Source organism: Lissotriton helveticus, chromosome 2_1 (genome assembly GCF_964261635.1).
Source record: "Lissotriton helveticus chromosome 2_1, aLisHel1.1, whole genome shotgun sequence".
In the NCBI taxonomy this organism is placed as follows: domain Eukaryota; kingdom Metazoa; phylum Chordata; class Amphibia; order Caudata; family Salamandridae; genus Lissotriton; species Lissotriton helveticus.
This window is the reverse complement of record NC_136059.1, coordinates 1,861,444,947-1,861,461,087: the sequence shown is the minus strand read 5'-3', so window position 1 is coordinate 1,861,461,087 and position 16,141 is coordinate 1,861,444,947.

Sequence of the window (16,141 nt, the reverse complement as noted above, 5' to 3'; positions counted from 1 at the left end):
TGTTAGTTCACTCTTTTTTTCATTGATTCCATGATTCTTATATAAATGTTACAATATAGGAAAAACTATCACCATATAACAACACCCATACCAATGTGCAGGCAACCTATAGTAGGCATTTTACCACACACATAATATGTTCCAAGCAAAACAGGATCTGTACCACCTCTTATTCCCCAACCTCCCGTAATTAGGAAAACATGATCATATTCACTAGAACCAATGAAATAATTGTTAAAATCCATTTTTAGTCTAAGTAAGCAAAGCTTTACCCTATGATGCCTATCCAGAGTCATTGCAGCATATGTCTCACCCTTTTTGTAATCACCTTCTCTGAAAGCTCGTGGAGGTACACAAGACTTTTTCTCAGCAGCTTAAAACTCGGTCTTCAATCATCTACTAAATTTATAAATTCAATCTCCTCATGACGCAGACTACATGTTAAATTGTTACGATGTGCATATACAACATTTATTGTTTTAGTCGTATGAAAGAATTCACCCATGTATTCAGCATTTTTTGCACTATTCACCCTGTTCATATTCTTTCTGATTGGCACTTCAGAAAAAACTAAATCATAATTCGGATAGAAGTACTGAAAACTTCCCTTCTCATAGAATAAACTTGTTAGTACACTATATGAAACTCCATAAGTTTAAAGGCAGGTGATGATAAGTCACCCCTAAGACACAGACAAAGGTAATTGCATGCACACATAACAATCTTTCGCATCCATGGTGTCAACATACTCATAGAACAATTTAGTAAAAAGATTTAATGAAAAATCATTGATGGAGTTATGCTGGCGATATATATTATCACCAGTTACTTTTCCAATATTAGGGGCATGTTATCAAGAACGGCGTTAAAAATTATCGCCAGTTTAGCGGCAGAAAACTGCTGCTAAAGCGGCGATAATGGGCTTAATAATATGCCCTTGAAAATTCCAATAGTAGTCCATGTTCTGGTGTGAACATGGGCTTTTTATTGGAATTCTTCAGGGCATATTATCAAGACCATTATCGCCGCATTAGCAGCAGTTTTCTGCCGCTAAACCGAAGATAATTTTAACGCCGTTCTTGATAATATGACCCTCAGTTTGGGGATCTGCTTTAAGATTTTCCACATCTACTTTTTCACTGCACACATTATTAGTAACATTATTCTTATTAGGGTACACAAAATAATGCACAACAACAGTTAGTGTTAACCAAGCAAACATTAGTAGTAAAACACTTATAAAGCGAGCATTAATACATTTATGTTTAAAACTTTGCTTCTGATATCCAGTCTCTGGTAAATTTGCCCTTGCCATTTTTATTGTAAATTTTTTAACATAAAACAATAAACTAAACTAAATAAAAAAAAATACAAAAAAATAATGTTGTGTATGCGAGCACTTCTTAAGCCTATTTGCTTCACCTCTCTCTTTTTGTAATTTTTTTCTACATCTTCGCAGCCTTCAATTCAAGTCCAACTTTTTTTTCTGCACTCTTCAAGGTGTTTTTTTTAATGTTCTGCACCCCAATTTTGTGACACAGTTCATTTAGGGTGGCTCATAATCGTTTTTTACGACTCAATTATGTAATAGTATTTTCTCCACACTGGTCTGTTGTTTCAGCTGTTTGGGTCACCACATATGTCCATTCAGGTGCTGTGTACTTCTTGACCAGAACTCTTGCCCTTTTTGTTCTTCGAACTGTATCTTCTTCAGAGTCACTTTGTTCTGTTTGGCTTGACATTTCTATAATTGCGTTTGGAACTTTTTCTTTCAGAGTGTATTTCAGTCTTTTACCTCCCTTTGGCCATATAGCTCCTTTCCTTGCCTTTTTCACTCATACAGTTTCACTAGATTCAAGACTTAAAGTCCACAACTTCTTTTATTTGCTTTTTTCTTGTTTTCACTTCTTCTTGAATCAAATTCTCTCCATCATTGGTATGCACAACAGTTTAACAAGACCCAGTAGCTGATGCCCACTTTATTTAACTTTGTTCAGGCTCAGGCTCAGGCACACGCTCTTCTTGACTCTCAGCCTGTTCTCATTCTTCTTCTTCATTCGTTTCTGATCTTTCAAGTGGACTTGGGACTCTACTTGAGTGACTTGTGAGGATCCAATGTGATAAGCCACCACACTTCACTGCTGTCGTTGTCATCCGTATCACTTGGTATGGCCCATGTCAATGTGGTTCCAAAACAACTTTCTCACATGTTTCTTCACCAGAATCCACTCTCCTGGACATGTGCTTGTTCTTACTGTGTTGTGCTTGCAACTTCTCCAACCGTTTTTAATCAATTTGCAATGCTGCACAAATCATCTACATTATTTCACTATTGAAAGGAGTTCCTCTGTTTCTAAAGAGACTGGAAAACCAAACCTAGGTATAATCTCTCTTAGTAGCAATTTAGCAACTGTTAGACTATTATATAATCTTGTTGTATAAGCTTCTACCCAACAAGAGAACAAACAAAACACAACCAACACATATTTCAGACCATTTTACGTGGGCAACTCTATAAAATCTACTTGCAGTCGGGTAAATGGTCCTGCTGCTTTTCCAATTCGTCCCCAACTGACAACTGTCTTTCTTCCTGTATTTTGCTGCTGGCAAGTTACACCTCTAGTAAAGCCTTTCTGCAATGACCCTGAAATTTGGGTTAAACTAAGATTGCTTAAAAAGCCGGATCATTGCATTTCTCCCTCCATGTGCTAAGCCATGATACATCCTTGCCATCTGTGATAGCAAGCTATCTGGCATTATTGGTCTCCCATCTGTATACACCCACACCTCATCTTCAGCCCTTCGCGTACAACCTGCTTTGATCCATGTTTCTTCTTCTTCCTCAGTAGCTTCTTCTTGCAACTGTCTAACCTCTTCCCATGTCTCCACAGAAGAGAACATTAGATGACAATTTGTATAAGGTTTTTGTGTTTCTTTGTTTATTCAAATTGAATTTTGAGCACAAAATCGAGCAACTTGGTCCACACATCTGTTGCCATTTGTCACATAGTCGTTTTCAGATTATGTGCCGAACGATTCACCACTGCAATTTCTTTGGGCAATTGTAGTGCAACTAGCAAAAATGTGACGTTATTACTGTTTCAAATCAGTGAACCGGATGATGTCAAAAACCCACGTTGCATACACAATTGTCCAAAGTCATGCACCACCCCAAAACCATATTGACTATCAGTGAATATGGTTATTCTCAGATTTTTGGCATTTATACATGCTCTGGCCAAGGCCACTAGTTCAGAAATTTGTGCAGAACTTATTCCTTTCAATCATGAAGCCTCAAGGTCCATAGCCACTGTACAAACTGCATAAGAATCACGTAGATTGCCCTTTTCATCTCTCAAACAAGATCCATCCACAAACATCACACAATCAGATGATTCAGGCAATGATGTATGCTTTATATCTGGCCTGGGTTTTGTACACAATTTAGTCACATCCAGAAAATCATGATCTGCTTTGTCCACCACTTCCTCACAATTTGGACTTGGTAGCAATGTTGCTGGATCCAAATTTGTACATCTTGTCACAGTCACATTTTCTGCTCCCAGTATTAGTCTTTCATAACTTGTCAATCAGCTACTCTTAAGATGCTTATTGAGTTTGTGTCAACAAAATGTAAACAGAATGTGGCACATACACTCTCATCGGATGCCCCATCACAATAGATTCACTGTGCTCCAAACTCACACTACTAGCAGCTACTACTGCTTTTAAACAGCCTGGTAAAGCTGCAGCCACTTAATTCCAAGGTGGCAGAGAAATATGCCACTGGACGGCGTGCCATTCCATGCATTTGCTGAAAGTGCACAACCATCTTTTTCACAACAGAATTGTGCAAAGTCCTTACTGTAGTCTGGCAATCCTAATGCAGGTGCTCGACAAAGGTTGTCTCGCAACTCTACAAATGCCTTCATACATTCTTTATTCAACTCATTTGGATTGATCACGTCCTTATTTGTCAATCTCTGTAATGGCTTGGCTGTCAGTGAAAAATAACTGATCCACTGTCTGCAGTATCCAACCATACCCAAGAACATTGGAACTTCTTTCTGTGTTCGGGAGGACCCATCCTTAAGATCCCAGCTATTTGATCTTGTGATTCCTTCCTGACTCCTTTTTCAATTTTGTGTCCCAAATATTGAACCTCTTCTTGACAAAATTGTAATTTAGCAGGTGACACTTTATGCCCATCTACTGCCTAATGGTTTAGTAGAACAATTTTATCTGTCACATGCTTCCCTCGTCTTTGATGCAACAAGTATATCGTCAATGTATTGAACCAATAGTGAGTCTTCTTGCATCCCCAATGACTCCAACATGTTTTTCAAAATCTGATTGAAAATTGAGGGACACTCTGTATACCCTTGAGGAACTCAGTACCATGCCAAGACACGGTCTCCGAACTGGAATGCAAAAAGATATTGACTATCTGGATGCAAGCGTATCGAGAAAAATGCTTGGCATAAATCAATTACAGTGAACCACTACGAATCACAAGGAATTTGGTTAAGAATCACTGCAGGATTTGGCATCATTGGACCGCAAGGTATCACTATTTTATCAACTTTCCTCAGGTCTTGATCTATCCTGTCCTTCCCACTTGGTTTCTCAATCCCCATAACAGGTGAATTACAAGGACTCCCTAGTATCTCTCTCAAAGAGCCTTGTTGTAGTGCTAGAGGCACTCTTATGGTCTGACACCACGTGAAGACCTTTGACTACCATTATTTTAATTGACTTTGGTGTGTTATTTTATCCTAGCCCTAATGTACGACATCCTGCATATGTCTTGTTTCTCTTGAAGATTTCTTCTCGTAGTTTTGAAGTGGGAGCTATCACAGTAGGACTGAGCAGTCTTGCCAAGAACAGAACGTATAGGATGTGCATTTGAAAGCATGAGAGAGAGAGGTGTAGAATGTACTTTTTGGTCTCGAAGTGCAGAGTTATAAGCAGTGATGTACAAATGTGCATTGTGTTGAACATTGAGAGATGAAGTATGTCATGCAATAGGCAGTGGTGTACAAATGTGCATCGTGTTGTACATTGAGAGATCAAGTATGTGATGCAATAAGCAGTGGTGCACAAATGTGCATTGTGTTGTACATTGGGAAGTATTATGAAGTTCTTACTATTGACTTTGATATGGCCTCATGGTATCCTGAATTCTGACTCTGCCTTGCTTGAGCTTTTCTGTACGCACAGACAGGCCCCCAGAGGGTTTGCAAGTTGGTTGGGTTAATCACGTTCAAGGTTTGCTTTGTTAGAGATTGTTTAATGTACCCTGGAATGCTTTCGTAAGCTTCGTTAAGATAAAGGCTGGAACATGTGAGAATGTAAAGGGAATGTGGGAACTCCTTTTGCCCTGGAATGCTTGCATGGATACTGGCCAGTTCCAGTAAGTTTTGTTGGTGCAGAGAGAAAGACTCTCGAACCTACTAGTGTGTTTTGAGACTATAAAGCTGAGGCTTGATGACTTAGAAACCGAGATTTTCGAATCTGAATGGGGACGGACCCGTATACCTCAGTACAGTGGAACCCTGGTTGCTGAGGCTCTTATCCGCAGCTGTTAAATTCCCCTGTCTGGAGTGGGCTAAGATGCAGTGTTTGCACAAGGTGAAGTGTTTTAGTTTTGATTATTGCCATTGTGATGTGTGGCCAGTGGCTATGATCATTTGAGGTGTTTTCTTTGTGATGTGTGAGTGATTCAGAGTGCACATCCAAAGTAATAATTTGATGTATTTAGTGCATATATCTTTCTGATTTCTTGCAGGACGTCCAGTATTATTTGCTTGAGTTTTAGCTCATATTATTTGCTGATTGTATTTCATATTATTATCCATGCATTTAAGTGTTGCATTTAACAAGTGTGTTATTATTGCTTCCATATAAATATATTGTTAGAAACGGGGTCTCTAGTTGGCAGAGGTATGTACCCTAGGCTAAGTAGGGACCATCCGGTCTGACGAGGTAGGACCAAAAGCACCCACGTCCACCCTATGGTTGCATGGCGCATCCACAATAATCCAGTGAAACCCCACAAAAGGACTCCACACCAGGTTTTAGAAAAATAAAGTAACTTTATCTATAATTTGGCGGGATAAAAAAACATCAAAAGTCCATCATAAACAATTGAGGATCCTCGGTAACATGTCTTTGAGAGGCAGTCACAAACAGTCTGGTACAAAGTGAATTTCACGTGGGAAGCGTTAGGTAATACAGTTCCTTAATGGAAGTACATTGTGGGCACAGATTGCATGATTATGAGGATGTGCCACCCTCGGGCTGAGATGGTGCTCTTATCGACTCTGCACCCTTTACTGCGGCGAAGCTGCATTCATTGTCAGCTGTGGGAGAATTAGCTTTTTAACTAGTGCCAGACGATGGATTCAGGGTGAGTTGGTTCCGGTACCACCGCGCTTTTGAGACCGGGCACGTTCCGTTGTGTTTACCAGGAAGGGGGGTGAACCCCGCTATCAAAGGGTCCCAGGCAGGCCCAATGTGGAAGGAGGACAGTATCCACAGTCTGCTTTAAGTCAACTTTACCCGGGGTGCCACCCAAATAGACCCAGCAGTCCCATTACCTGCCTGAGTCTATTTAACCCACCTGGCAGCTTAGCTTGAAACGCTGACCATTACCTGGGGCAGGCGCCGGCTCGAGGCTTCGTTGGTCTTCAGGGACGCTGGACTCTCAACAAGGCGGCACAGGGAAGGAGCGAGGCAACCCTTTTGGGCGTGAGCGTGGCCGCACCTCTCGGCTTCGATGCCGACGTCCCACGGGGATAACTGTTGCCGGGCAACGGCGAATTTCCGCTCGGCGTCCTAAATGCCAATAGCAGGCTTGTTGTAGGCTCTGGCGGTGGTGATTTCAGGGGCAAACTTTACCAGCGCCTCTCTGGCAGACTCGGGGCTTGCCATGGTGATTGAAAGGGGCAAAATGTAACAACGCCTCACCCACAACAACAGCGGTGGCGGTCCAGACTGCGGGGATGAGTGTAGGCACATGCACACAGCGTTACAGGGTGATTTTTAAACGCCCTCAGCTCGGGCCTGTGGTGGTGACTTCGGGGGTGCCTACAATAGTTTCTCCCACGCTCCCAGCATCGTGGAGGCAGTCCCTTGGGGCGTTGTGGTCCTTCTGAAAGCAAGGCAGTTCCACGCGCTCAGCGTTGCTGGGACAGTCCTTGTAGTTTCTTTTATTGCTTCTTTATCGCACTCCACCGCTGTTCCCGGGGGAGTAGCCTCCTGGAGATGAAGGTCACCGGTTGGTCCAATCCCTCCTCATTGAGTTGGGAAAATACTGCCCCTGTGCCATGCTCTGAGACGTCCCTCTGGACAATGTATTCTTTGGAGAAGTCAGGGGCCCTGAGCACAGGTGCTGTGCACATGGCTTGCTTGAGGGAGTCAAAGGCTTTCTGGCAATTCACAGTCCTGATCACTTTTCTAGGTTGTTTCTTGGAGGTTAGCTCGATCAAGGGGGCCCCCATTGTGCCATAACCCTTGACAAATCTGGGGTAGTATCCTGTGAGGCCCAGGAAAGCCCTGACCTCAGTCTGGGTTTTGGGGTGCTCCCAGGCCTAGGATGGTTTCTACTTTGGACTGTAGGGGCTGCACCTTATCCCCGCCCATCAAGTGTCCTAAGTACACTACTGACCCCTGCCCTATCTGGCATTTGCTGGCCTTGATAGTCAGGCCTGCCTGCTGCAGGGCCTGAAGCACTTGCTGGAGGTGACACAGATGGTCTTCCAAGCTGCTGCGGAAGACAGCTATGTCGTCCAGGCCGGCAGCGGAGAAGGACTTTAAACCGGAGAGTGCCCGGTTCACCAGCCGCTGGAAGGTGGCATCACCCTAAATTGGTAGTTGCCCTCTGGGGTGGAAAAGGCAGACCTCTCCTTAGCTCTTCCATTAGGGTGATCTGCTAGTACCCTGACGTGAGGTCAAAGATACTCAGGTATTGGGCAGCCCCCAGCAGGTCAATGAGCTCATCCACCTTAGGATGGGATGAGCATCAGTCTTGGTCACAGAGTTCAGCCCTCTGTAATCCACGCTGAACCTAAGTTCAGGTGTGGTGTCCGTTGGGGCAGCTTTTGGTACCAGGACCACCCGACTGGACCATGGGCTGTTGGAGGGCTCTATCACCCCAAACTCCAGCATCTTAATGACTTCACTCTGGATGCTGGCCTTCACCTTATCTGACAGCCTGTAAGACTTTGACTTGACAGGGAGGCTGTCTCCTGTGTCCACATCATGGGTACACAGGTGGGTAATTCCAGGGATAAGGGAAAATACTGAGGAGAACTGCCCCAGGACCTGGCGGCAGTCCCTCTGTTGCTGAGGAGTTAAGGATGGGGAGAGGACCACTCCCTCCAGCGATCCATCCTTCTCTTTGGAAGCAAAAAGTTCCGGGAGAGGTTCACGTTCCTCTTCCTCGGCCCCATCAGTCACCATCAGTAAGGTGAGCTCAGACCTCTCATGGTGGGGTTTGAGGCGGTTGGCGTGTAGTACCCTGTGGGGTTGCCTGGTGGTCTTAAGATTTACAATGTAAGTGGCCTTGCCCTTCTTTTCAATCATCTCATAGGGGCCCATTCAGCATTGCTGGATGGCACTGAGCTCTCCAGGCTCCATGACCCTTACGTTCTGTCCAGGCTCTAGCTCCACAGGGTCAGAATTCTGATCATACCATTCCTTCATTACCGCCTGGCTGGCCTCCAAGTTGTCAGAAGCCTGCTTCCACAACTTAGCCATTTGGCTGCGGAAGGCCAGTTTTTAGCTCACTACGGGCCCGATGTAGGTAGGCATTTACCGGTCGGTAATGGCCGAATTCGGCCGTTACCGACCGGTAAATGCCTTTTCCAATGTAGGTGGCATGTATTTACAGATTCTGTATTTTTACCGAATCTGTATTTACCGAATCGGTAAAAATACCGAATTGGTAAATACAGACTCGGTAAAAATAACGAATTCAGGTGTACATGCACATCATGTACACCTGTGCCATGTGGCACACAGACATGCCCTTAGGGCATGTCTGTGTGCCACATGGCACACAAGCCTGACATTGGGGTGCTACAGGGTGTCAAAGTGACACCCTGTTCCCCCTGGCAGGATTTGGTATTTACCGATTCGGTAGTTACCGAATCGGTATTTGCCATTGATTCCTATGGCCTTCAAGGCCCATAGGAATCAATGGCAAATACTGATTCGGTATTTACCGAATCAGTAAATACCGAATCATACAGATTTGGTAATTTAAAAAGAAAAATTACCTACATCTGCCTACTTCAAATTTACCTACTCTTAAATACCGAATCGGTATGATTCGGTATTTAAGAGTAGGTAAATCGAAATTACCTACGTCGGGCCCAATATCTTGGGGAAGCCTCCTGGGAGTCTTCTCCCACCCATCCTTCACTAAACTGAGAGGTCCCCTGACAAGGTGACCGTATAGAAGCTCAAAGGGGCTGAAGCCCACCTCCCTGTAGGAAAACAGCAAATAGGGCAAGAGGACGTCTCACTTGTTAAACCTTTCCACAAGCCCATTTTGTCTGGGGGTGGTAAGGGGTGGAGAACTTATAAGTAACTTCCAGTAAGACAAGGGGGCCCCTGATATTTGATAGAGGTGGAGACACAGGGGAGTAAGGCAACAAATAAACACAGAATAGTCTCCACCCAATGATAAATGAAAAAATGCCTAAAAGGTCATTCAAAATAGAGTCTCCCTCCCAAGAGACAGAACAGTCAAGATAATCAAAGGACAATGATGATATGGAATGAATCCCAGATAGAATTTTTAATAAAGTTTCATATATACAAAACACAGAATATTACACAAAAAATAATGTCAACATAATAATACATTCCCCACACTCATTCAAGCAAAAGAAACAGAATCAGACAATCCACACATATTCAACATTCATACTAGGGCATACATCCAAACACAAATGGATCAAATCAAACAATTCTAAATAATGCAAATAAATACATGGGGGCGGCCAAACACATAAAATCAATACAAGCACAAAATTTCAACTTATTGAAAACGATTCAGAAAAATTCAAAAATATGTTCTTCATAGAATTCAAGAGGAAAAAACCAGCCAAATTACAGAATTAATCCTGGTAATGAATTAAAGTTAAAAAATGTACTAATAAATATGTATCCAAGAACAACATTCAATTAAATTGGCAAGTAACATATGGGTGTAGTAAGATCCGCCCAGTTCTTTAGTTGGTGTGATCAGTGCCGACGTACGCTTCGGTGACAGACCTATTAGGGGTCTCACCTCTCTCAGGGCATAGATCCTGTGCTTGTATTGATTTTATGTGTTTGGCCGCCCCCATGTATTTATTTGCATTATTTCGCCTCAGTAGACAGTGGCAATCCTCCTGAATCAGAAGTCTTTACTCCAGCATAGTATCTTCTTAATCCAGTGGTGAAAAAAGGAAGTGTGGTCAGGACCCTCCCTTTTATACCCTGGTGCCCAGTCACTAGAAGGGGGTAGAAGCTTATGGGAGGGTGTAGGGGTTTCTGTGGTATAGCCTGTCTTCCTTGACCTCGATCCTGGCTGTTTACAGTGACAAAGGCAGGGTTGTTAAGTCTATTGTGGGGCAGCTGGGCCAAGCCTATTCAAGTGTAAAGGTGTGAATCACCCCTCCCTCCTCACAGCTATCAGCATGCAGGTGGGAGGGGGGGGTCTGCAGTGCAGGCAGGAAAATGTGCACTTTCTAAAAGTGGGCTTTCTAAAGTAGTATTGCCCAAACCCCATATATCACTAGAAAGGGTTCCCCGCTATGATTCCAACTATATCAAACATGACATACCTATTAGGTCCCAGTCAGTAGTTATCCCATAGGGGGTTCCCACTGTTAGCCTATGGAGGGGTAGGCCGCACTGCAGTAGCAGGGGCCTGTGGCAGGGATGCCAGTGTCACCATGTTTTTAGGGGAGAGCACCTGCACCTTAGCACTGTTTCCCAGTAGTAAGTTGCCCAGAGTCATAAATCCAACAAAAATGGCCGGTCAAGTGGGAGGCAAAAAGGGCAAAAATGTAGGGGAAGACCACCCTAAGGCTGACAGGTCCAACATATACTACATACATTTGAATGATATTCATTTGACATCTGGGAAAGCCTTTCTGTTAGAGAGCAATGCATAAATAAAACCTCAAGCCTTATTCTAAAAAGAGAGTATTTGCATTTCGTAAGGTGAAACCCTTTTCTAGGTGTTGTTGTGTTTTATGTCTCCTGCCTCGTTGTGTTTGAGCCATCGTGTGTGAGTAGTATTTTGTGGAACATTGTCTTGTGGGTGAGGCAAGACACTTGTTCAAACATTTGTTCATTTACAGGCATCACTCCTGCAGTGGTCTCAGGACTCATTTTATACTGTGGCGTTTTTGGAAATTCTGCACCATGTTTAACTGAAATCTGAATAAGATCAACTCCTTTCATCAATCCAATGTCTTTTCCTGAAAAATCCCACACATCAGTCATTACTGTGTCTCTCGACTCAACAGGCAAATCGTTCGCTGTAAATAAAGGATACAAATCATTCACTTCTGCCCCTTGCCTTGCCAACATTACTTTAAACCCAGTGTCATCATCTGGAGTTTGAAATGCAATGCCATCTGGTGTACAGTAGATGGTGCAGTTCATCTTGCATAATACATCCCTCCCTAGTAGGTTTACCGGACTCGTATCTTACACCACAAAACAATGCAAGTCCCTAAAATCTCCAATGTGTACCTTCATTGGTTTTGTCTCTGGGGCTTTGATCAACTGATTCGAAACACCTACAACTTAGATAGTATTTCCAGAGATTGGTAGGTTGGGGATTTCCACAGTTCTCTCAGTTGAACGGGTTGCACCAATGTCTACAAGGAATGTAACCACATTACCATCAACTTGTCCATCCACAAAAGGACCCCACTGATCTACCTATAAGGATGCACCAAGCACAAACTCGTCCTCCCCACTCAGGCACTGTCTTTCAGTGGTATCTGAATCACTCTCCTGGCACTGCAACCAGTATTGTGAAGCCATTTGTACATTTTGATTATTACCTATCTGTTCTCCCGTATGAAAACCCACATTTTCACTGTGTCTTTGTACTTGAGCATTCACATAATTTGGCTTTGGAGCTTGTGGTATTTGTACTTGTGTAACTACCTGTTGCTACTGCTCTTGATTCCTGTTCACTTCATTCTTCATTTGCTGATTAAAATTCTGATTCATTCCATAATTTTCTAGGAAAACCTTACACTCGCGTTTCCAGTGTCCAATCTTGCGGCACGCATGATAAGGATATTTCTTCTTCATTTCGTCCTTATTACCTCCACCTCTACCCTTTCCTTGAGTAAGAACTACTCCATTCACCAGGACACCTCCCATCTTAGAAATCTGACCATTTTGAATATTCAGATTCTGACCTTTTCCTTGAAAACCTATTTAGGAATAAGTCACAATATTTCCACCTCTCTCTGTGCTGCCTTCATTTGTGCCCAGATTATTTTGTCTTTCTGCTTCTTCTGTCTTGATTCAATATTGATTCAATATCATCACTACAATATTTTGCATATCGTAGTATTTCATCTACACTTTAATTCTGCTAACAAATCAAATGCTGTTGAATCATGTTACGAATTTCCTGCTTCAAACCAAGCACAAACGTGCTTACAAAATGTTTCATGTTTGTTGGACTTGGCCCTTTTTGTAGGGTCATCCCTGAGCTTTTTGCCTTCCTCCTATATTTTTGTCTGACCTGTTGCTGACTCTGGGCACTTTACCACTGCTGATCAGTGCTAAAGTGCATATGCTGTCCCTACTGTAAATTAAAGTATTAATTGGTGACTCCATGATTGACTATTTGGTTTACTTGTCAGACCCTAGTACAGTGCACTGAGTGTGCCCAGGGCATGTAAATCGAAATGCTACTAGTGGGCTTGCAGCACTGGTTGTGCCACTCACAGAAGCGGCCTTGTAAAATGTGTCTAAGGTCTGCCATTGCAGAGCCTGTGTGCAGTCTGATACTGTCATGCTGACTGGGCAAGTGCACCCACTTACCAGTCTCTGAACCTTCCCTTTTCTTCATATCAGACACCCGTATGGTAGGCCCAAGGGCAGGGTGCATTGTAAGTATAAGGTAGGACAAGCCCTGATGTGTGTGGCATGTCATAATAGTGAATTACAGCATTTTCATTTTTCACTATTGCAAGGCTTCCTGTTCTCCATAGGCCAGAGTGGGCTGTTAGAATTATTACATTTTATAATCCTAACTGACTCAAAGTACATGGTAGAAATTCGAACTTAGTATGCCTGGACTCTGAATAATAAAATACATCTTTTAGTAAAGTTTATTTTAATATTCTGTGTTTGCACATACCACTTTTAGAAAGTAGGTGTTTGCTTGCCTAACCATTTGAGCCTGCCTCTGCGAGGTTGTGTATTCCTTGTCTGGGTTTGTGTGTGACAGGGCGGGGGAATTTCAGGAGACAGGCTGGGGCTGCCCGGTGGTGAATAGGGAGATCTGCATCTAGATGGGAGGGAGGAGTTGCACCTGGGACCTGAATAGGGCTGGGCCTTCCCTCTACAATGCTGGCTCCACCCCCTGTGGTGCATCTGATGTCTCCGCCCTGCACACTGAAGAAGAGGAGGAAGACTGTCAGCAAAGTGCTCCAGGACTGTACTTGCCTTTCACAATGCTGGCTCCACCTCCTGTGGGGCGTCTGATGTGCCTTCCCTGTGCTGTGAAAGGAAAGGAGAAGTCTGGTAAACAGAGTGCTTCAAAACTGGATTGAACTGGGCACAGGCCCTTCTCCCTTCAGAGAACAAAGAATTTTGGGGTATAAATATTGGGACCCTGATCCCAAGAAATTAGATCACTTCTGGACTTACAAGATAAAAACCTCTGCTGAGGAGAGGAACCTGAAGAAACGGAGGAGAGACTATTCTCAAGCTGAAGAACGTTGTGGACTTTACTTTCATCTTGTGCAAAGATCTCCAAGGGCTTGGAAGAGAGCTTGCCCTCTGACCGAAGTCTCAGGACCAGTAGACTTCACCAGTCTTTGTGGATTGATGTTGGATACACTGTTTCAGTGGCTACAGAGGCAGGGAGCTGTGACCAACTCTCACGACCGGCCCGGTGTCCTGTAGGCACCACATCAAGCAACGTCCGCCTCAAACAACGCAAGCTCTCAGCTCACTGTCTCTGTCCTGACGGCTTCACCAAGCCGTTGCCTGGACAGCGACTGGTGGACACCTCGACGTTCATTGCTTCGCTACACCGACTCGTACTGGTCTGACCGACGCAGTCACTGCTGCTGATTTCCAGTGCTGTGACCGCACCAGAGTTGGGCACTGCCTCGCACACTTTGTGATGCACCACCCGACTTGCACCGTTAACCGGACTGATCGACACCAGCTCCCGAACTCCGGCTCGTTCGCCGCACCGCAAGCTGCAAGCACCGCATCGAAGCACCGTCTCGCCCTGAAACGCAGCCTTGGATCCACCGATTCTGTCAACAGGCCGCTGCCTGAACCGCTTTGAGGGACAACGCGTCCTGCAACGCTACCTTTCTGCACTGCGACGATCACCGGAACTGGCTCGCACATCCGTGCCAGCCGCCCCAAGTAAAAGGTACTGTGACTGAGTCTGTCGACCATTGAGTGGGCCTGTACCGACGCGGTCCGCTGGATTTGCTAGACTCTTTATTTTTAACAACGCTGTAGCCCGTCCGGGCTACCGACTCGCCCAGAACCTTGATTTAAACTTTTTTAACAAGAATTCTTGAAAGCTACTAGTACTGTGGATTCTTTTTGTCGTTTATTGGTCTTGTGGTAACTCTATATAAAGTATAACTTATTTTTGATGTTAAACCTGTGTGGTGTCCATTTGTAGTGTTGTCACTGGGTTACTGTATGTGGTCATAAACGCTTAAATTACACCTCCTCTGAGATAAGCCTTGACTGCTTGCGCCACGCCACCTAGATGGTGAGCAGGGGTTATTTTGGGAGTGTAATCCCCCTTACTCTGACTAGAGGAGAGGGTCCCTATTTGTCACACCTACCTGTGCCAACTAGAGACCCCAATTCTAACAATTTCCTGGTCAGTTATGCTCTAAAGACCACTATACTGTTTAAACACCTGTAAAAGCCTCTTATAATAAGCATGTACTGATTCTTTCATTTCCTGAGTCGTTCTATCAATTGTAACCAAATCTCTCACTTTTGGTGAAATCTTTCCCTTCAGATAGGTAATTACTTGATTATATTTTATCATCACTTCAACTGACGGGTCTCCAGTCTTTGCATCTCTAGAATATTCTTCTTTTGGCCAATCTATTGCAATCTTCCACGTGGTTCACAAATCAGCTGAAACCATAATATCAAACAACCCATCCAAATCTTTCAACAAAACTTTTGAAACCTTTAGAAACCTCTCTACTTCTTCGTACCATTTGACTGGTTGTTCTCTCAATCTGGGAAACTCATTTGTAAAAGACAGTATATACTGTCTTCTCTCATAAATATATAATTTCAGTCGTTGTTGTCCCTTTCTCTGTTTCCCTCACAGGATACATAGATGATGCTCCTTTATTTGTAAGCATTTCTTCTTTCTTCTTAGCCCATCTACATTTCCAACGTTCCAATTCATCCCCTCATTTCAATGTATTAATCAACTCTTTAATCTGAAACCGTTTACCAGAAGTATTCACTCTCCAGATCTTTATCACTAAAATCCAATCTATATGTGTTTTGCAAAGCTTTGATTTTCAATGTCAACTCCAAAAGTTTGTGCAACTTCAGCAAACCTCTCATGAAGACTCTTCGCTCTCATTGTAATATTTTTACACAAAACCACAACTCTTCTTCCTGATATTTGTTCAGTCTCTCTGGACTAATCCTACCTATAGTCATTTGATATAAATCTTCTTTTAATCTGCTCACACCCATGCTTGTATTCACTTTATTAGACACCATCACTTTAATCCATTCATCTAACTTTTCAGGTGATGGTCCTTTTTTTAATTTATTTTTTATTTCATTAATCCACAGTATCAGAATATTACATCATGCTTCAGACGTTCATATGCTCGTGAAAAGCCCCCCAGATATAAATATCAGTCTTTTC